Raw genomic sequence first — 23,446 nt, forward strand, 5'->3', positions numbered from 1 at the left:
TCTTCGTTCGCGAAGAGACTGGCCATTAAATAACCTGGATTCAGGACTGGAAGGGATACCAAGCAAGTTTGCAGACAACACAAAACTGGAGGAGTTGTTGACTCCCTCAAAGGGAGGGAGGTCCTGGAGAGAGACCTCCACAAATTAGGGGACTGGGCAATCACCAACCATATGAAGTTCAACATGAGGAAGTGCTGGATTCTGCATCTGGGATGGGGATATTTGTACAGACTGAGGAATGAGCTGCTGGAAAGCAGTGCTGTGGAAAGGTACCTGGGGGTTCAACAGTAAGTTGAACAGCAACAGTGAGTTGAAGTCATCAGTGCCCTGGCAGCCAGGAGGGCCAACTGTGTCTTGGGAATCATAAGGCAAAGCATTGCCAGCCAGTTGAGACAGGAGATGGTCCCACTCTGCTCTGCACTGGTGTGGCCTCACTGTGTGTTTGGTTTCGGTCACTGCAATATGAGAAAGATATTAAGCTATTGCAGAGTGTCAAAGGAGGGCAATGAAGATGGTGAAGGGTCTTGAGGGGAAGCTGTATGAGGAGCAGCTGAGGTCACTTGGTCTGTTCAGCCTGGAGAAGAGGAAACTGAGGGGAGACCTCATTGCAGTTCCTTCCTTGTGAGAGGAAGAGGAGGGGCAGGCACTGATCTCTTCTCTGTGGTGACCAATGACAGGACCCAAGGGAATGGTCTGCAGTTGTGTCAGGGGAGGTTTAGGTTGGATATTAGGAAAAGGTTCTTCACCCAGAGGGTGGTTGGGCACTGGAACAGGCTCCCCAAGGAAGTGGTCACAGCATCAAGCCTGACAGAGTTCCAGACTGCATTTGGACAATACTCTCAAGTACATGGTGTGACTCTTGGGGATGGTCCTGTGCAGAGCTAAGAGCTGGACTTTATCATCCTTGTGGGTCCCTTCCAACCCAGCATATTTTGTGATTCTGTGAAGAATGATCAACAGAGAAGGGAAAGAAAAAAGGAAAGCAATGTCAGATCAAAGTTGACCTGGCAGCCTTCAGGGTGGAGGTGTTTCTTATAATGATTCAAAAGTAGACTGTTCCTGAGGCATACCAATTTATCCAGGGCTGAAGCAGTTTGTGGATTGAGAAGGTAATCAAACCCTCCTTTCTTCTTGCATTAAGGATATCACAGAATGGCTGAGGTAGAAATGAACCTCCAAATGTTGTTTGGTGCAATCTCTCCTGCTCAAGCAGAGCCCCTCAGAGTCAGTTGCCCAAACCATGTCCAGATTTTGAATATCTCTAAGGACAGAGATTCCACAACTCTCTGAGAAACTTCTGCCAGTGCTCTGTTACTCTCACAGGAAAGAAATGTTTCCTGATGTTCAGAGGGATCCTTCTGTGTTTCAGGCTGTGCCCATTACCTCTGGCTCTGTCAGTGGGCACCACTGAAAAGAGCCTGGCTCTGCTCTGTCCCCTTTGCACCCTCCCATCAGGTGCTGTATACATCAGTAAGATCCCCCTGAGCCTTCTCTTCCCCAGGCTGAAAGCTCCCTGCTTTCTGAGCCTTTCCTCACTTGTGAGGTGCTTGATACCCTTAATTATCTTTATGGCCCTTTGCCGGACTCTTTGCAATTTGTCCATGTGTGTCTCATACTGAGGAGCCCAGAACTGGACACAGCATTCTAGGTAATGACCTCACCTCTGCTCAGCAGAGGCAAAGGATCACCTCCCTCGACCTGCTGGCAGCACTTTCTGTCACGCAGTGCAGGATACCACTGGCCTTCTTTGCAGCAGGGACACATTGCTGGCTCATGGTCAACCTGGTGTCCAGCCCCAGGGTCTTTTCTGCAAAGCTGCTTTTGAGCAGGATGGCCTCTGGCATGTCCTGGTGCCTGCGGCTGTTTTTTCACAGGTATAGGACTTGGCACTTCCCCTTGTTTAACTTCATGAGGTAATATCCTGGGACTGAAAAGAATCTGACCTATTATTTTTCTTACTATTGGAAACTGAACTTTTCTAAAAGCTTTGAAAAATGTTGTTCTATTACTATATACAAATATATTAAATGTATAATAAATTTTTGAGCACAATTTATTTTTGCTAATTCTTAGATGCCAAAAAGGTATTCAAATTAATTTTATTTCTATTTTTTTCAAGTGTGGGGTTTTTAGGACAAATGCAAGTGAGAAGTGTATGTCTGGTATGTATGAATACTGATCAAAAAACTTGGAAAATATTCACTTTACTGAAGACATGCTAGCTTTTCCCAGACAGGCCATATTTCTCAAGTTATCCACTAATTCTCTTCTTGGTTTGTACTTGTACTAATTTACCCAGGAAAGAAGTCAGACTTAAAGGTTTCTTGATGCCAGCAGAGTTTTAAAAAATTCTGCATCTGTGATACCACAGATGTTACATCCCAGTCCTCAGGCGCCATGGGAACCTAAGCTAGAAGTTAGATAGTGCTGTTATTAATTTAGCTGTTTCATCCTTGAGATCTCTTAGAGCTCTTGGGGGCACATGATCCGGGCCTGATGATGTTTGCAGTGTTTGTTTTGTTGTTTTGTTGCATGCCCCATCCTACAACCACTTTAGTTTCAGACAGACGCTTTGCTGAGCCTACAATGAGAAGAAGGTTATAGAGGGGAATTTGTCTTATTTCCATAGTGAATGCTAAGGAAAATATTTTGTATAACATTATATCCTGATCATCCAGAAACCCAAAGTCTATGGGTTTCTTCTTCTGATGTGTTTGAAGAATTTACTACTAGTTTTTATAATTTTTTCTTGTTATTAGTTTCAACTTCTGGTTTAGTCTGCACTGTTTTTCTTCTCATTTGCTATGCCTGAGTTTCTATCACACCCTTTGTTTTACTAGTTAACATATGCATGATTTCAGCAATTCAAAAGATGTTTTCCCGTTTTTAGCAATTTTTTTCCTTGACATTCTGTCTTGTTTTCATCCTAATCTATGCCTTTCTTACTACAATGAAATATGCACATCACCTGTAAGAATTTAACTTTCTTAGCTACTTCTTTCAAACTCCCATTTCACAGGCTCTCTCGTTTTTACATAGTTCTGTTTCTTCACGACTTCATGAAGTAGTACATTAACTGGAAGAATTGTTTTGCATGTGGAATCATTTTCTTCAGCAGTAAGGTGTACAAAGCCACAAATTATGTTTCCATAGCAACAATTCCTGTATGTTAAAACCAACATGATTCAACAGAAATGGACTGGACGACTTCTTGAGTGGTATTTGTATCAATTGTGATGGAGAATGCTGGTCCAGATATGATCTCCAGTTCAGGAAGTCATTATCTAATTGCTGAAAGCACAAATGGTGTACCAGGGGAAATATTACCCTTTATGCATTCTCCATCTCATATATACCTCCTTAAGCATACCAATCACTATCTAAGACAGGATATTGAGGCAAGTATCTTTTTTGATTTAACTTCATATTCTTGTTTTTATAGAAAGTAAATGCTTCATGGAGTGAAGTAGATTTCCCCAGAACTTGATTTCACAGGAAAACAGCAGAAAAAGTTCTGAAGTTATTATTTCCCTTCTTGGGAATCTGGTTGCTTGTTTACTTTTGTGAAGTGCCTTTATACCCGTGTGCACAGCATGGGGAATTAACAAGAAGAGCTGGAAATCCATGTGTGGTTGCAGGGTCATGATCTCATTGCAATTACAGAGCCATGGTGGGGTAGCTCATATGACTGGAATATTGTCGTGGATGGTTATGTACTTTTTATAAAGGACAGGTCAGAAAGGCAAAGGGGTGGAGTTGTTCTTTATGTGAGCGAGCAACTAGAATGTATTGAACTTTACCCAGAGACAGACGAACAAGATGAGAGTTTATGGGTGAGTATTAAGGGACAGGCTAATACGGGTGACACTGTTGTGGATGTTTACTGGAGGCCACCTGATTAGGAGGAGGAAGATGACAAGGGTTTCTATGGCCAGCTGGAAATAGACTGACAGTCACAAGCCCTGTTTTTCCTGGAGAACCTCCCCTTTGTTGGAGGGACAACACGGCTTGGCACACACAGTCCGGGAAGCTCCTGCAGATCATTGAGGTTAACTTTTTGATGGAAGTGTTGGAGGAGCCAATGAGGAAAGTTGTGCTTCTGGACATTGTACTGGCAAACTAGGCAGTATCTGGCTAGAGATCAGCTAGGCATACTAAACATCCATAAATCCATGGGCTCTAATGGGATGCAACCATGTGTGCTGAGGGAGATGATGTTGCTCTGCTGCTCTCCATCATCTTTGAAAAATAATGGATAATGGAAGAGGTGCTCCCTGACTGTAGGAAGGCCAGTGTTACTCCTGTCTTTAATAAGGCCAAGCAGTAGGACCAGGAAAACTACTGGCCAGTCAGCCTTAACTCTGTGGCTGGGCAGGTGATGGAACAGGTTATTCTGGTGGTCATCACCAAGCATGTAGAAGAATAAAAGGTCATTGTGAGTAGTCAACATGGATTCATCAAGGGGAAATCATTCTTTATCAGTCTGATAGCTTTCTAAGATGACATGGCAGGATGGGTTGACGAGGGGAGAGAAGTGGATGTTGTCTACCTTGACTTCAGCAAGGCTTTTGATGCTGTCTCCAATAACATCCTCACAGGTAAGCCTAAGAAATGTGGGTTAGATGAACGGACAGTGAGGTGGATGAAGAACTGGCCAAATGGCAGAGCTCAGAGGGTCGTGATCAGTGGAGTAGAATCCAGTTGGAGGCCTATAGTTAATGGTATTCCCTGGGGATTAATACTGGATCCAGTCTTATTCAATCTGTTTACCAGCAACCTGGACAAAGGGATTGAATGCACCCTAACAAAGTTTGCTGGTGATATGAAACTGGGGGAAGTGGCTGATACACCTGAAGGCTGTGCTGCTATTCGGTGGGACCTTGATAGGCTGGAGAGTTGGGTGGAGAGAAATCTATTGAGGTCAACAAGGCCAAGTATAGGGTCCTGCACCTGGGATGAATAGCCCCAAGTACCAGCACAGATTGGGAGCTGGCCTACTAGAGAGCAGTTCTGCTGAGAAGATCTGTGAGTGTTGGATGGCAAGTTGACCGTGAACTGGCAGTGTGCCCTTGTGGCGGGGAGGGTCAGTGGTCTCCTGGGGTGCATAGGGAAGAGTGTGGTCAGCAGGTCAAAGAAAGTGGTCCTCCCTCTCTACTTGGCCCTAATGAGGCCACATCTGGAGTACTGTGTCCAGTTCTGAGCTCCTCAGTATAAGAAAGACAAGGAGCTACTGGAGAGAGTTCACTGGAGGGCCACAAAGATGATGAGGGGTCTGGAGCATCTCTCTTATGAGGAGACTGCTGGAGCTTGCCCTGTTTAATCTGGAGAAGACTAAGTGGAGATCTAAAGGCAGGTGCCAAGAGGATAGTGCCAGATTCTTCTCAGTGGTGTCCAGTGACAGGACAAGGAGCATTAGCAATACACTAAAACACAAGAACTTTCACCTCAACATGAGGAAGATCTTCTTCACACTGAGAACAGGCTACCCAGGAAGGTTACGGAGTCTCTCTCTCTAGAGACATGCAAAACTCACCTGGACGTGTTCCTGTGTAACCTGCTTTAGGTGAACCTTCTTGGGCAGGGGCTTGGACTAGATGATCTCCAGAGGTCCCTTCAAACCTTAACAATTCTGTGATTCTGTGAAATTATTCATTCTAAACCTACTTTAATTTTATAAGTATCAATTAAAAAAAAAAAAAAGCAAATGAAATGAAGTGAAACAGTTTTGTTGCAACATGAAGCTCCTAATGTTCCAGAAGTATTTTTCTTCTCATCTCTTCCTTTCAGAAATATGTCACAATAGTTAGCACTGATCCTTTCAGAACATCAAAAATCTTGCAATCTTGAAAAACATTCACAAATCAAAACTTTCAAAACCTTGAAAATCTGAACAGTCTCAAGAAAGCATAGAATTAAGTCCTTCCTGGTATATTAGAAGAAATTTGGTTATATTGAAACAAAAAGCTGCTATCTGGTGTTTTCTTGCAGTTTTTAATATAAAAAGCATCAAGGCAAAACTAAATGAAGAAATGCAGATTTAAAAGTAAGCTACAATCAGGATGTTGTCCTCTATTATGTACTTCTCAGTCACACTCCACTAAGCTTTCACCTTTGTGTCTGAGTTATGGTTCTTCCCTTGCTTACTTGGCTTTCATCCTGTGAGCAAGGGATATAGGCTTTTCCTTTATTTCTTTGGAAAGGCATTTGATTATAAATGTCAACTGACTTTAGGGCTATTTGGTGGTGATCAGTTTGAAGGAACACACACAGTTTGTTATGATTGTGAGCTGTTTCTGAAGGTCTGCCTTACAACCTGCTCCACTAGGCATTCCTGTGAATTTGAGATATTCCTGTTTATTTGACCTATAATGGAATGTAAAAATTCTGAATTGCATGGTAAATTTTAACTAGTTACCTATGACATGTTTATCAATGTATTCCTAACTTCTTCAGGAAATGTCTTGTTCTCCTTGCCACAACATTACACTGACTTAAAAAAATACAAGTAAATAATATAATTTTGTTAAATGATTTAATATTTTATAACATTTATACGAATATCCTAATTAAAAACATATTCAATCTCATGAAAGGGAGCAGAAATTTGATAATTCTTAAAAAACATTATCTGATTTTGAACAGGTTAGCACAACTGAGGTGAAAACTGCGTTTAAATTAAAATGCAATGCTTTAAAATTGAGGTTTGAAGCAAAATCAACTTTATTATGTCCAGTGAACACTTATGTGCAGGAAAGGCTCAGTATTTTACTGAAAGAGCTCTTATCTTAAACTGCTGAGAAATACTCATATTAATGCTGTGCTGGAGGACATGAGCATATCCCTGGTAGGAAACTTATTGTGTAGATTTAGTTTAATGACACTTTGTCTACTAGAGAAAGGATAATGTAACTTATTTTAGAACCAACCCTGTAGTAATAACTTGGGTGCAGGTATCTGAAGCAACGTACATATTTCAGAATCCACAGTGCTGAGTTAATTTTCCTCCTGGGGTCCATCCTTACTTTAAAGGAAAGCTTTTTTCAAAGAAATCAATTTATTTTAGTAAAAATTCTCAGAAATACTCGATTTTCCCCTACTTTTTTCAGGATGTGAAGTCTGCCTTTATAGCTTTCCATTTTCTGTGAAGCTCTGAGCCAGCTCTGCCACTTTGACTATAAAGCTGTTACCCAGCTGTCATCTTGTACAGTGATACTTTTAATAGCTATGATATCTCATGTTAAGTCTGTTTAGGCTTACAGAAAAGATGTGTTCTTGGATATGCCTTTGATGTGCTCAAGTGCACAGCAGAATTACTCCTTACTGTCTACCACCATATCTATTCAGTTGATGGTTTCCATTGTCACAAGAGGAGAAAGTGTAAAGTTTCAAGCATCACCTTCATTTGTTGACTCCTAAGTCTTGCACCTTGCCTAATTCTTAGTCCTTCTATCTTTTCCCTTTTTTTTCCACTGGTTCTGCTTGGTCTGTCTCCTTCTGCTCTTGCTCAGGTATATACATTGCTGCATAGAAGGCCATGCTGCTACCTCCATAGCATAGCACCAAAGAAGCAAAGACTCTTCTTCCTGTCTCCCTTGGTTTTGGAATTGAAATCAGTGCTCCCAAGATTTTCACCTCTCATAGTAAGCAATGAATCATAGCCTTAAAAAAAAAAAAAACAAACAAAAGGCTGTCACATAACTGCAGTAACAAAGGATTTTAAAAAAAGTTTGAAAAGAAAGAAGGAATAGCAGCATACTCCTATGAAACTGAAAACACAGCTGCAATATGTCAACACTTTTTTTCTTGCTGAAAGGAAAAAATATCTTTCTAAAAGAAAATAAAAAAGATATTGTTAAAATTGGACCTTTTTCATAAAGAAATATTTGTTACGTTATAGTGGTAATTTATAATTAGGGGAATCTTTGTTTGTTAATCTAGTTTTTTATTCCTTCTTCTACACATGGACAAGATTTTTTATGTCCCCAAAATACAGTAAGTTCCAAGTGTAATAATTTTAACATGTACATAAACCCTCAAGAGACACTGACAAAATGTGTTCACTGACTCAATTTAACATCAAATTTCAGATGCAGAATCTGAATCAGACAAAATGTGTTCACTGACTCAATTTAACATCAAATTTCAGATGCAGAATCTGAATCAGTCAACTCATTAAGTACATTGCTGGAAGTAAAGGATAACTTCTTTGACCTTAACAATCGTATTAGCAGGTTTACCTTGATTTTAAACCCACCTATGTCTTCTTAAAATAAATGACTACATAGGGTTCTAAGTCACAGCCCAGGCAGATATACATGATTAATCTTTAGTGGGTCAAGACCATGGTATTAATTGTCTGAAAACTTTATCAGTTACGTGTGATAAGGTATACAAAATTAAGTATAATTACAGGTTCTCATGTTTGGACCAATTAAAAAAAATAAATTCCTCTTTTGGAAGAGTATTGAAATAATCTCTTAAGCTTCTAAAAAGAATATGTTCTATTTTCTCATGTTGCACCCAGCTCAAAATCTTCCCTCCATTAGATGCTGACCAGGATACTTCCCCTCTCCTATATCCTTTCTTAGAGATTAATAGATTTTATTTGAAAAATTTTATATTTGCAACAGCTAACAATTAAAAAATTGAAAGAAAAATACTATAATGATTTTAGAGAAAGTGTAAATTTGTTTCAGAACTTCCATAACATGTATTTCATACCTTGCAGTGGGAATGTATACACAGCTGTGAAATCTACAGCCTTTTAATGACTCTTTCTATTCACTTATTGCAGTCATAAATTTTGTATCATCAGGTAAAAGATTCCTCTCAAAGAGGAACTCAATAGTTTAATATCCTGTGCTCTTTATATAAAACGCTGTGCTAACAATCAGATGGAATTTCCTAATTAAATGTAGTAAAAATTGTATAACGCAAGGGTTAGTAAATCTATGCTACTGGCTCAGGAGCAAGACACACCAAATTATACATGATATTCACCGGAAATTGAAACAGAATATGTGCAAGTTTAGCAATCAAGAAACAGCGGATTAAATACAGGCTTAATTCCCCTTTTAAATTCACAGAATGCATACAGGTAAGAAGTGTAGGGTTGTTTTTTTTTTAATCATAATATGTGCTTTTTAATCTAACACTCCCTATCTGAGCTTAGTCATTAAAAAAAGCAATAAAGGTCCAATCACGGGAGCTGCGAAGGAAATGCAGTACACAACTCAGGAGGCTGCACTTAAGAGGGAATCATCAGCTGCTCTGTGTGACAGACAGATGCAACTGATTGTTACCCAGCTATTTATTATTCCTTTGCTAAGGAAATTCTTTAACACAGAAGCAACCAGGTAGAAACTTCTGAGTATTGGAGCTACAAGAGAGCTTGGTTGTCTGGCCTAGAAGTGTCCCGGTAACAAGAGTGGTAGGAATTCTTAGTAGTTACTGATGCTTTGTGGACAATTGTCATTAATAACTGATAAAAATTCAATGGATTTTCTGCTCACTTACAGTATAAAAAAAATACACAAATATTCAAACCAAATAATATTAGAAGGACTGCATAACAAAGCACAAGGCTACTACATTTTAGAAATGAAACATGCAATTTGACCTGATGTAACCAAAAGTTAGTCAGGTTTTATGTTGGATGGGAGGAGTATGCTCTACAGGAAGTCATACTAATGGAAATTGTTATCTTAATTTTTTAATCAAAGTGCATTAAAATGACGAAATAGATTGCAAATTTTAGAGTGAACATATCTGGAGAAATGGTATACATAGCACAAATCTATTAATAAGAGCTTAAATTTGATGGCTCTAATAACAAGGACTTAGAAATTAGAGGTGTTTATAGTGACATGGAAAGAAGTAAAGCAGGAGATTGCTCTTCTGATGCATGAATTACTCATTTTTTTGTCCTTAACCAAGGATGTTCAATAACCAACCAAGAAATTAAGTGATTAACTTAAGCTGTCTTTGGTTATTCTGTCATTACATTTCACTCAAGCTTGCTTGCACAGCAACGAATCTGTGATATGCCCAAAGGCTGAAGAAGCAGTAGTGATTTGTGTATGTATATGAGTTATGTGTATGTATATGAGCTTATCTCTGTGCTCAGGTGTGTTGACTGATGTTTGACTCCCTTGTACTATCTGAAAAAAAAAAAGTATTTGAAAAGTAAGGGTTTACTGAAGAAGCTTAAATGCAGAATAACTTTCACTTACGGAGGAATAACATTAGATTTACATAATATAAATGCTATCAATGGCAAGTATTAAGTGAATTTTTTAACTTGATCTATTAACCAAAATAATTGCTAATGTAGCTAAATATTTGGAATGTTCTAAGATGACTTCCAAAGCCTTTGGTGAGCTTTGGATTAGGTCTTCAAAAATGTGAAATGATATTGACCTATCCATTCATGGCATTTTTTATGCTATCCTACTGGGAAAACTGTATTCAGAAAAAAAGCTATGGACAGTTTGTAGCGCTAAATTCTTTCAATACTCTTTGGATTATGTATGTAACTATGTATGTATGTATATATGCATGTATGTATGTATCTGTCTATCCGTCTATATTTAAAAATCCAAGATGCTTATAATTAAATATTAAGGTGCAGTATTTTAGATTACAATGAAGTGGTAAAGATATGTTATTAGCTGAGACACCATCTGGTCACTGTCACTAAGTGTCCATTCCTATCTGAGCAAGTTATGTGTGCAGTTGACAGTAGCCTTTTTTTTTGCTACAGAAACACTTTAATTTCTTAAGGAACACTTTTGAACTATTGTACTGTTATTTTTTAAACGTCTACATAAGGCTAAACTTGCTGTTATTGAACATTTAAGTAGAAACTATTCTTTAAAACAGGATAAGTTTTAAAAGAACAGCTACTGTTATTGGTATGCTGACAGTGTTTTACTCTTTATTGTATGGGATAATCTGCAACTTTTAAATGTCAGCACAGAAGAGGTAAAAATATGACATGACAGCTGTCCTTTACAAAGGCAAAGATTTATTTTCCTCAGCTAAAGTGTATAATTATACTTAATGAAGGAATGTAGAGTGAGAAATAATTAACATTATGAAATAAAATACTCAATAATAATTCACAGCATATTAAACATATCCATAATGAAATATTTCAGTTTAGTGTGATAAGTCATAGGAAAGAACGTTAGTTATAACACTATCATTGGCCAATGACTGTGAAAAACTAATATTCTGAAAGACTATGAAAATGATTGTTACTAATCTTTTAGCAGAGGCAAGTGTGAACTCTTCCTAAATTTCTTTTCACACAAGGATCCTCTATATTCTGTTGAGAAAAGTGGGTGTGGATGCTAAATGCTAAGCTGGTGTTTGGCCTGTGTGATGCCAGTTGTAGATAATAATCCCTACTTTTATTAACTGAAGGTACAGTTAAAGATAGATGAACATACTGTCTTTATGCTGTACCAACCACGATGACGCAAATCTACTTGTGCTTGGATCAATCTCACTGTTATGTTTGGTCAAAAAATTGATTTTAAGTAACTGTAATTGACTGCTCATCTCCTGCTGAGTGGCATAACCTCATGAGTCTTGAAGAGTTCATTATGCAGTCGGTTAATAAACAGAGGAGCTCCTTGAGACAGGATTTCTACTGGATCCCAGCTGTTTCAAACGAGATTGAATGCACCTTCTCAATGCAGACTCTGCCTTTAAAATCTTGAGAATTCTGCTGACTGGAAACTGAAGGAAGGTAGACCTTGTAGTGCATGCCATGCGTTTCTAGTTTTTCCCAGTTGTAGCCTCTAGATGTCTCTTTGCCCTCATTCAGTTCAGTATTTCTTCAGATTTTATGTACTTGAATAGTCATGTGAAATCAGCTAAGACTCATATAACAAGGAGGCAAGACTTCTGGAACCAAGAGCATGGCTACACAACTGGAATTAACATCAAATAAGTTTTTACCAGGCAGTTGTACCAGGGCTTTCTATTCTTACACACCATATAGAATCATAGAAACACACACATTTCTATGCGGACAACCTATGATAAATTCCCTTCATCTGAGAAAAGGGAAAGAAGAAAGTTTTGGATGCTTTCAGATGAAATTTCTTGATCAGGCTATCACTAGAAAGCCTTGGAGGGTCTTTTATTTTTTTTTTCCTACAGAAGCTCCATAAGGCAAATGGCTGACTTGAGTCTCCTGTGGAAGGAAATCCTGGGGAATGTGGAACTGGAACACAAAAGATACAGCTGTTTTTGTAGTCTAGTATTTCCAAGGAGGTGACAACTGCTGAAGCCCCTTTTTGATGTAGTAACACAGCTTAAAATAGTCTCCACAATCACAAAGCTCCAGAAGTCTTTGGCACAATCTTCTAACTGGAAATTGTTGGCAAAAAATATTGAGCAATGGTAAGATGATGAAGGGACTATACTAAGGCAGTCTTGATAAATTTTGTAACTTGATTACTTCAGTCTTTCATTCACCAAAGTAAAAAGACAGTCTTTACTTGTATTAACTTATAATTGGTTCATTTCTGAAATGAAAAGCTTGAAAAATAATCACAGAATAGTCATATGAAGAATTTAATAGCTTCTGTTAATCGCAGAAATTTTACCCCGTGTTCAGAGCAAAACACTGTTACACTGCAAAGACTTTTGCAATAACAGAATGTGAAACGAAAGCTGAAACTAGTATTTCTAAGATATAAAACGTACCATGTTTGTATTATATGAGCTGCCTTGTAATTGCATGAAAATAGTGTATATTATTTTGGTAGGAAGTGCTGGGATAATCTTCTACATATCCTTTACATGATAATATTTCTACCAAGCTTATTTACTCATTACCATAATATGATCCATCTTGCAATTAATGATTTTAATTATATGCAGGTACATGGTCATTTCATGTAAAATAGTTTTAACGGCGAGCTCTGAAGTGTTTCAGTCTCCGCATTTAACGGCAAGCTCTGCAACGAATGCATAAAGATGTTCTCTTAGGGAGAGTGGTCTATATGTAAGGTTTAATTTCTTTTCACACAGTCCTGTAACATCCCAACTCTTGTTTCCAAGGCCCAGACACAATGTTAGACAGTCCTGTTCTCTCTCAGGGTGAAACTGCAGATTTCCTTCCTGATTTAATTTCGGAAGTTACACAGGGCAACCTTGGCCTCCTGAGTACTGCTGATCCCCCTGCACCTAATTTGTAACTTAAGCAATGTTTTACGTGTTTTAATTTTATACTGAAAAACAAAAGTCATCATTTTTAATAAAACAGACATGGTCCAAGCAAAAGAACCTTTAAGACATGGCATTCAGATACTTGCATGACAGTCTATTTATTCCAGCAAATATAATCTTTAGCAGAAATTAGTGGGTTCGGTTTAGATTCAACAAAGATTTTGCAGTGGGTTACTCAGATTTCAGACTGGGAGTAAGGAAAGCAACACAGTTCTAGGACAGCTTCCATGAGAGACCTAACAAGACCTGCATCCTGACACTTTAAAATTTAAAAAGAAAAGGTTGAATTTGAATAAGCAACATAAGCATTACAAAATAGCTCTGTGATTAACTATTTTGTGTTAGATTAATAGAAATTTGTGTTACAAAATATCCTGCAGTGATCTTTCAGTGCTCTTTGCATGTCTGCATGGGTTTGTGGTCTCAGATGAGCATATTAAGAGACACCTATGCTCACGTATACCTATATTTGGAAAACTTGGGACCTTTAATTTGGTACTTCTTTTGCTTATTGCTTTTATTAAAGATCTTTCATGATGTTACAGTTAATTGAATACAATATTAATTTGATCACCACTTTATTAACAAGAGAAATCAGGAAAAGTAGGCTGCATTTCTCAGTGAGCAGCAATGAATTTCCTGATTTAACTTATTATGCACTATTTTATGGCAAAGCTGATTGACATTCTTCTGGCTACTATTTACTTTAATACTGGCTTTCTATCAGAGACTAAACAAAGTAAAATCCCTACAGAAACCTGAGCTGCTTATATTAAAGTCAGATGTGATGTAAAATGGAGAGTTTCTGTTATTTTTGGCTCAGTAATATGCAATTATGATAATTTCCACCAGCATACTCAGTGCCTTGCGCTTTTGTGACAAAACATAAAAGGCTTTTGCTTGGCTGTTTCTTTTCTATCAGTGACAAGATGACTTAGACGTGTTAATGGAGGCTAGAGACTTTCTGTCTCAGAGATAGCTTTGCTTGCACTTGGGAGATAAAGGAAAGATATGGAGGGGTTTTATAAGCAAAGTTCTTTGTTATGCACCAGGGCACTCAGGTACGTGAACACAGAGGTTGTTATTCCTCCCCACTGGCCAACATCTTCCTCAATTTAACGGTTAGCTCCAAGAAAGAGGGTACTAAAACCTTGATAATAGCTGCAGGTTCAGCTAAGTTTAGCTGTTTCCTTACAGAGGCTCAGAAAGCACTGACAAGAGCAACACATAGAGCAGTTGGGAGCCAGTGTGCTCCTTTGCCCTCTAGTTCATTAAACACTGCTATGAACGTCAGGTATATGTGAAGAAGACAAAAAGGTTTTCACCAGAAACTCAAAAACTCTACTAAGAACAACAACGTTTTGAAAAGTAAATAGCAAAGATAATAGTTAATTATAAAAATAATTTAAATAACTTTGTTGTTACATGTATGTGACTAGAACTGTTGAAATAATGCTATAGAAGGAAAGCTAAGGAATTCTTCTTTTTTGATATTTCTATTCTTTACTATCAGTTTGGCAGGGAAAGATAGTGAGACATAAATAAACTTGCTTTACATGCTGATGCAAAGGATTTTGGATTCCTTCTACTCATGCTATATATGTGTGAAGTAGGAGATGGAATACCGTGCTTACAGGAAAAAAACAGGTCTTGGAATTTCTATTTCCACTTAGCATAGAAAGTGAGAGCAAACAAACTCAGTACAGAATGAAGCTTTTTTCCTTCACCTAAAAGAAACAATATGAACAGGAGATGTGTAATTTCTTTTCCAGACGTGAGATTCTTATTAGATTTGCCAAAGCTATCTAAGTAATAATATTGTTTCTATTGTCATAGGCATCATTAAACAGAAAACTAAGTTTGCCTGTAATACACATTTCCTGAGTCATAATCACCATTAACTTGAGTTATATCTATTCATATCTCAGAGCCTTCATTCATTTTAACTGTTAATATTTGCTAACACCTACTAATGATTTGCAACATAAATACTGTAGAAAGATGTTCCTTCCTCTAAACAATCTACAACGAAAATTGAATGTTGAAATATACATCAGGCTGGAAATTACATTTATTCAGCAGCTGGTACCTATGTCAGTAGACAATAATTAGCTTATGACACATAATCAAGTAGTTTACAACACTAATATGCCACCCAGATAAGAGGGTAGTAAGTTTTGGGCTCCCCAAACCAGCTGGTCACCCATACCAAGATGGAAAATACAAGGTTCAAGACGGACTGTTTGCTTTGTCTGAACATTCACCTCCCTCGGGGTCTTGAAATATTTTCAAGTTAATGAAAATTATGTGATGGCAAACTGGCAAGTGTTACTGGTTTTGGCAAATTACCAAACCCTTGCTCTTAAGTAGAGTGATTACATAGACATGGTGAAACATTAACTGCATTACCAATTAACAATTTGTAGATTATACAAGTACTATGTAGTTGCTTCGAGAATTTTAAAGAATAATGTCATTGCTGCAAACTATATCTTGGTTTTGTCACTGTGCAGACTTGGGTGCAAACACACACGGACTTTAAGACAAAAATAGCTAAGTTAGTTCCAATTCCCATTTCAAGCATTGCTCTCTCAGAAAGTCTCCTTTTTATAGAGGATGTTTCTGATTATGACTCATCAGCTGGCTGAAAAAAGTCTAAACAGATAAGAAAAAAAATACTTTTAAAAAATTTAATTTCTATGAGAAAACACTAATTCTTCTGTGTAGTTTTGCAAAGTTTGTGTAAGATCTTTGTTATTGGGTTGATTCACCTTAGAGGGATGTGCTATTTTACTTTTATGACTCTGTATAATCTTTTGCCCTGAAGTTGAAGATGCATTGTCCCCTGACTCACAATAAGTGATGAATTACAAGGTAGTGCTGCCAATTTTCCAATACACACAAGATGAGAGATATAAACAATCACTTCCTCATAACAGCAACATGAACTAAGCTGGGCTCAACAAAACTAAAGGAAAACCTATAAACTAACAAACCCAATTTTTCTCATGGAGTAGCTCATTCAGTAGCTCCTTTGGGTCCCATATTTGAAATTCTGGGTATAAAAAGTGCAGAATTCATTTCTATAAGCTCCCAACTAACCAAGGCCAAGTCTGAATAGCATGAATTGATAAATATGCCCATTTATATATCTATATGCATGAACATATGTGCAAGAGTTGTCAGCATTATTCCACACAGTGTAATAATTCAGAGCCATAAATTCTTAAGCCCTCATGGAACTCCTCCTTGTGATTTGTTTTTTTTTAATTGTAGGTTTAACACTCAACGGCTCTATACCTTAAATCAGGAAGATCTTCTCTTTCTTTTGCCTCGAGTTCAATTTTTGCTAAAAACACCAAGAAACCTTAGAAATATTTCCCTTTTCTTCAGAGCCTTAATTTTGTTATTATATTTCAAATGCTGCTATCACAATACTACAACTTAGACACATTTACTCTGTGTCTTAGGGCTTTGTTTTAATTACACAGTTAGTCAGAGGCTTCAGTATTGCTTCGAAAAATTCAAAATATCCTGAAAACTGAAAATAGACACAGGGAAAAAGGACATCTTGCAGATCAGTAGGGGAAGAGCTAGAGATATGCACAACTACAGCCATATGCAGAAATGCAAAAGTGCTAATACCTGCACACACAAACCTTGGGAAGATTCCACCTTATTCATGAGTATTTTTCTGTCTGCCTTCACTGTATGTTTTCTTAGTGTAGCAAATGTCACAGTTTTTCGTTATGTTTGACCCTGAAGTATCTCTGTATCTATGTAAGGGTGCCATCTTCATTACTACTCACAGGGTCAACAATATTATCCACAGCTTCTTTTCCTAGCTTAAAAGAGCTGAAATGTCCATGAAGAACAGGGTTTCTCATGAGGAGAAGAGGACAAGAAAATTGACTCACAAGTCAGAGTGAAGGTGAGCTTTGAAGGTGAGCTAAAAAGCAAGACCTTAATTAGTAATGAGATTTGAAGAACAAGCCATACCACTACAGACCAATAGGAAGCGAAGATTTTTGGCTATGATGCTTTGGTTGGTCTGAAGAGAAAGACTGCAAAATAAAGAACTCAAAGAAGAGGTTACAACAGGTGTGTGAAATGACTAACCATGTAGGAGAAAGTGGTGACAACGAAAGGGAGACTGACGGACTTTTCTATTTTGGAGGAGGTGAGAGGAAGAGTTGGAAAAAATCCCTGAAACCAGGCAATCCAGTAAAAAAAAGCAATAATTTTGTAAGAGAATAAAGAAAATAAGGGAAAAGAGATAATTGTTTAAGCCTTCTTTCCTTTATAGCAGGCCACGACAATAAAATCTGCCAAACTCCTTGCAAAATGCAATATTGATTCAAATCCGGGAGTTTGGAAGTGATGTATTCCCTTCATACTTATAAGAAATATGAAACATCACACAGAGGGAAGATGAGTAGGCAATTTTGGAAAAGACTAGTAGGCAAAAAGCAACATGAATGCCATATGCCTTCTGAACCCTGAAGCAGAGATGCGGATGAGCAGTGGGAAATTCATACTCCAGTGCATAGAAGAGGGTCTTTCAAAAGAGGTGTTTTGGTATCTCATTGTGCATTTGATTGTAAAATGTTGCATACAAAAATGAGAAGGAGGAGACAAGATATTGTAGGTGCTAGTGATTTATGGGGTGAGTGTTGACAGGATGTTGGGATTTGAACGTTTGCCTTTTGCACACTCTTATTGCCATAGCATTTTCAGTGGTCTGGGTCACCTCTTTTAATGACTCTCATTATCAGGCTAATTTTTGTGAAGCAACATTTTTTTTTGGGTAGGATTTGCTTGTTAAGGTGAAATGAAGAGGGCAGAATAAGGGGCTGAAAGAAACCAGCTGAGAGATGAAAGGAATACTGACAGGAGATTTATGTTTCAAAAGGCTACCCCTTCAAGCAAAGCTGTTTTACCTAATCTTGTTTGCAAACTCTCTACAGGCTCAAACTGAGACCTAAACACTGTTATTCATGACAGAGAGGCAATGTAGAAAAATCACCACTGTTCTGGAATTCTGAATTGCAAGACAGGTAATGATAACAAAGCACCAAGAGCTGATTCTATCACTATACCCTGTAAGATCCAGTACTGGTAGAGTAAGCAGGAGCAAAGTATGGATGGAAGCATTTGTACATATGAACTGTCATTGTCAAGTTACCATCTCCCAAACACATCCTGGACACAGTTTTAGGCCTTTTCAGAACAAGTAGTCTGGATGAAGCCATGGGGTGTGTGTAGAGGATGCTGCTTCCAACTCCTTGGGGCCAAGGGCTGCCTTTGTTGCTCCTGGTATGGGAGAAGGGACAGAAAGAGTGGAAACATCCTTCTCCCAAATCTGTTTAAACAAGTGTGTTGCATTTGCTCTCAGAAATAATTTTTTTCTTAGAATAGAGCTTCAAATGACTTCTTCCCTAAATTGAAACCTATAAGCTGTGTAATACTTACGTTTCGACTCTTGCAAAATTATTAAATTCACAACATTATTTCAAATACCTAAATATGTACATAAGTTTATTATTATTTCTAATATGTGAGTGGGTACATAAATATTATTTTTTATAGAGGTAAGACTAGATGGATGCTTGATTCATTTCAACATTTTACATGTTCATGATGAATATACTTCCCACTCAATGAAAAAGATGCAAATAACTGCATCAGTGAAGGGGAAGTAGAAGGCAGCATTGTGCATAATTTTCTAGATGTTCTCAAATTTTACCTAGAAAAAGTTTATAAGTTTTGTGTCATTTAAAAAAAAGTTTTTTCAGTAAATGGCATTTGTAAAGTCTTCCAAGTAAAAATGATTAAGGTAACAATACTCTTTTGATTCACTTACATTCACTTTCTCATCTCAGGTAAGTAGCCAGAGAAAAAAAACCTTTGTTTTTAGTCAGCAATGATACTTGTAGTAGTTATAAATACCTTTATGCACTTTTTTTCCCATCCAAACTTCCACAGATATGAAGGAATTTTGCCTAAGAAGCAAAATAACATCTTTCTCAGAAGCTGAGGTTTGTAACTGCTTCCACCCATGACTTCAACATAGCACTACCAACAAACAATGTCATAATCAGCCAGAATCCTCCCTCAACTCTCTGCAAAAACACTACCATGTTTGTTTATGTGTTCAGATGGTTTTGGTGTATGTCTTGTTTTATTGGCAGTTCTGGAAAGGGCACATTCTCTAGTGATGACACACTCTTGGATTCTGCCCCGAAAGTGCATCAGACTGCACAGGATGTGTTGTTATCTGCTCCATAACACATAGACAGCAAATTACCGGCTATCAGACAGATGACAGACAGCTAAATTGAATGCTTTCATATACTTTAATTTTCTATATTTCTCGATACCTATCTTTTCTGATATTGCTCCCATATCAGATATAAGAAGATCAAGTCTGTCAGAACAATGAGTAAAATTATTATAGATTGCAAAGTTACAGCCCTTCATCAGTGGCAGGCACTTTTCAAACTAATGCCCTTAGTGTGTGTTACACAAAGACCTCATTTCATGGTTCTACAAATGTGTTTTATCCTAATAATATTAAAAAAAAAAAAGGAGATACATTCACATCTTTCTCAAATATGCCACCAATTGCTCTGAGTCCTTGAGGAGCCTGAAAAAAATTGTATCTAAATGTGTGATATTTCCATAAATACACTGAAATTTTGAAACCACATTTGTAGGGCTGTAGATATGTTTTTAGAAGGTTTTTATGACTTTTCAATTCTGTACAATTGGATTTCTTACACAAAATGAATTTCAATATGTGTCTGAAGCTGAAAATCAGAAAAGCAGAGAGTATAATTTGGGAAAATTATCCTTTCAGTCAAAATTAGTTAGTAAGGAAATCCAATAGTCAGAAAAATGCCAAATTCAGTCAATGTGTAAAGAGTAGATGACATTTTCTGTACAAGCCTCCCAGCTATTAGCTTACTGAAAAAAAATAATATGCTGCAGTAATATGCCCCAGACTTTTAAATAGATGTCTAAGAATTTACAAATTTCACTGGAAGCTTCTTATTACTATGTCACCTATCATGAAAAGTACAATGCTGGTGCTTTTCAAATTCCTATGATGCGAATACACATTTATATATAAAAATATAGCTCTGTTATGTTTTATAACCATCCTGATATCTGTCTACACAGCAGAAAGAAAAGAACCCACCCAACTGTGATTTGTGATCTCATCATAAATATGATCTGTTGCCAAATCCAAGTGAGCAGAGATGTTATGGTAAATAATTAGACTAAGAAGGCCTGTTTTTGTTACTAACAATTATTTCTGTGTGAAAAGGCGTTTCTTGAATTACCATGTGTGATGGTGGTTTGCTACTTCGTTTACAAAGGTACTTTATCTGAAGGATAGGTAGTAATAATTTGTGGTAGATCATAACTGTATCCTGAACAAGTTTGTACCTTATGTAATATGTTTTAGGTTGTCTGAAGTATTGTCAAGAATCACATAGAGTTCTGGAGGCATCAATCCTTGTAGCAATGAAAGTGAATAGGAAAGCATCTCAGAGTGTAAGGCAAGCACACCATAGAGCAGAAAGTTGCATTTTTACAAAAGGAATACTTAAGACAGCTTTATGCAAAGTCTTTTAACATGGTGTGTTTTGTAATTCCCATCTCTTATTAAAACCCTTGCTTTCCTTATTAAAACCCTTGCTTTCATATTTCTTTACCCTTTTATGTTCGTGATGACATAAAATGGTAATTTTCATCAAATTATCTTTGCCTACAGTTTCTGGTACTTGTGTCCTACATGGCCAAGTGTATATATGCCTGATTGATAGACGAGTCTCAACTTTCTTCCTTTTTTCTACCCCTCTCCTCTCACTGATGTTTGGAAAACCTCCAATCTACTTTTATATTGGCTTTTATGGAAAAAAATTTTTCTCTTTCCCTGAATGTCCCCTAAATTACAAATTATTCAACCACTATACTTAAATACATTACCCATGTTTTTAGTTCACATTAAATGCTGCAATCTACTTTATTGTACGGTCCTCAGATCAGTCAGTCAAACAGGTTTCAGCTGTACAGACCTGCAACCTTGAGTGTGCTAGTTCTGTTCAGTAACACAAAAGAACACAATTAGAAAATGAATTTTAGCAGAAAATTATCCACAGATAGAGTAACAATTTCATAAAAAATTATGAGAGATTTATAGTTTGATGTAAAAATCCCTTAAGACTATATACTGAACTTTTTTGTTCAAATTTGTCATAGCCTTGACAAGTTCATTGGGTTACGTTAGATAACCTCATTAGCCAGGCACAGTTTACCTCAAGTCACCGATGCTTTTTGAAGATTAAAACTGATAATCACATTTTGGTTGTAAGACTAGTGTTGAGAATAAAGGTTTTTAATTTCCCTTAGGTGAGAAGTGGAGAGTTTCTTGTCTGTTTTATAATGTTTTTGCTTTGTTCTTCTGAAAGCAAAAATCTGAAGGTTGGCAAGGAACGTGGGAATTTAAAATTAATAATGTCTCTTCTTCTCAAAATATTTTTGTTGATTTTGTAGCCATGTACTTGATAACTCATAAAAACAATAATAATTTCAGTGCCAAAGTAAAAATAAGAAAAAACAGCCTGAGGTAGAGGTTTTTCAAAGCTACAGATACTAGAGATACTGAAATCCGTGAGGGGGAAAAAGAGGATTTTTGCTGGCATGTGAGGGCACATTGAGGGCAGTGATTAAATGCTGGAGAAGGGCACATATCAGACATTCACCAGCAAGTAACATAAGTGAACATTTAAAAAACCAAGATGCTCTCTAGAGCAAACATGGTAAGTATGACCAAATCAGCAGTTACCTTCAAAATGTCTTTAGTGATGGATGGAACAATTTTTCTTTACTTCACTCCTTTTAGCAATTCTGTGGATTTTCTGAAATGAAAGAAAGATCATTTGAATGCAATCTGTCATATTTGAATTGCACAATAGGAAGGAAAAACAATCTTAGTCGTGCAGATATCTTTGTAATTTCTTTTCCTATTCCTTGGTGCATATTGATTATATAGACTTAATTGGTTTTACTTCTTCTGCTGAATTGTGGAAGTATCCTTATGGATCCACTGCAATTGTCTCCATATAATACTGCTTTCTACACTTTTGCACTAAATTGTAAGTATCTTGGGGTAGAAGCTAAAGTCACGTCTGTGTCATGATGAATGTCCACAAGTTTATGAGTGTTTTGTACACCAGTCTGGAAGGGAAATTCACTTTCATACTGAGATAGAGAGTTTATGCAATGAGGTTGTTTTCCAGTGCTCTGAAAGCTGTTACCAAGCATTTATGTGCAAGAAATGTAAGAGTGGCTGCTTTTTTTTTTTTTTTTTTATTCCTGTGTAATGAGTGTTTCGTCACTCTGTGTTACAAAAGGTTAAATTTTCACGGTCCTATTTGGTGTTGGTAAGATAACTAGTTTTCTAAGTTATGGGAGGACTTAACCCAAGCTTTAATTTACTCTGTACATTTAGCTGGAGAAGACCCAGTCCTGGAAAAATATGAGACAAATTGAGTTTAAAATATCCTTGCTATGACTAAGTAGTGTTGGGGAACACCACTGTAATCTGTGCTGGTGAACAGTTAGAGTGGTCCCTGGGGACCTGCATCAGCAACTTACAGCACAGCTAGTGGATTCGTGTGGGCCAGGACACCAGCCCCAAAATACAGTTTGGGTGCTGCCAGCTTCTTCTGAAATGCAAATGAGTGTAAAATACATATGGGCTGCTGATCTGATTAAACCTGCTTTTGTAAACAGGTTAAGCTGCAGGGCACCAGGGGAGCGACTTGGCTGAAATATTGCTAAATGCCGTCTGAAAGGCCTATAGTTGAGATAATCTCACAGTAAATAAAATCACTTTCTAGAATGAGTTGTGATCCAGTGCTAGCAGGCAAACTATGAAAATTGCCTCTCCTTGAGCACTTCCCCATACCCTCTTTCCTGTCCTGCCCAAGGCTTAATTCTTCTACAGTTAAAGCAAAGAGTATTTAGGGCAGGGCTTGTTTTGCCATATATTCCACGTTTCTTGCATCAGGCAGGGATCAAGCTTCACACGTGATTCACACATCTGGAAATCTGGAAAAAAAAGCATATTTCATGTAACACTTGCTGATTACTGACAGGCTTCACCATAGAGCTATAAGGAGTCACACTG

The sequence above is a fragment of the Empidonax traillii genome, unplaced genomic scaffold, assembly GCF_003031625.1.
Source record: "Empidonax traillii isolate 1590-97213 ecotype Southwest subspecies unplaced genomic scaffold, ASM303162v1 scaffold100:size1405979, whole genome shotgun sequence".
NCBI lineage: Eukaryota > Metazoa > Chordata > Aves > Passeriformes > Tyrannidae > Empidonax > Empidonax traillii.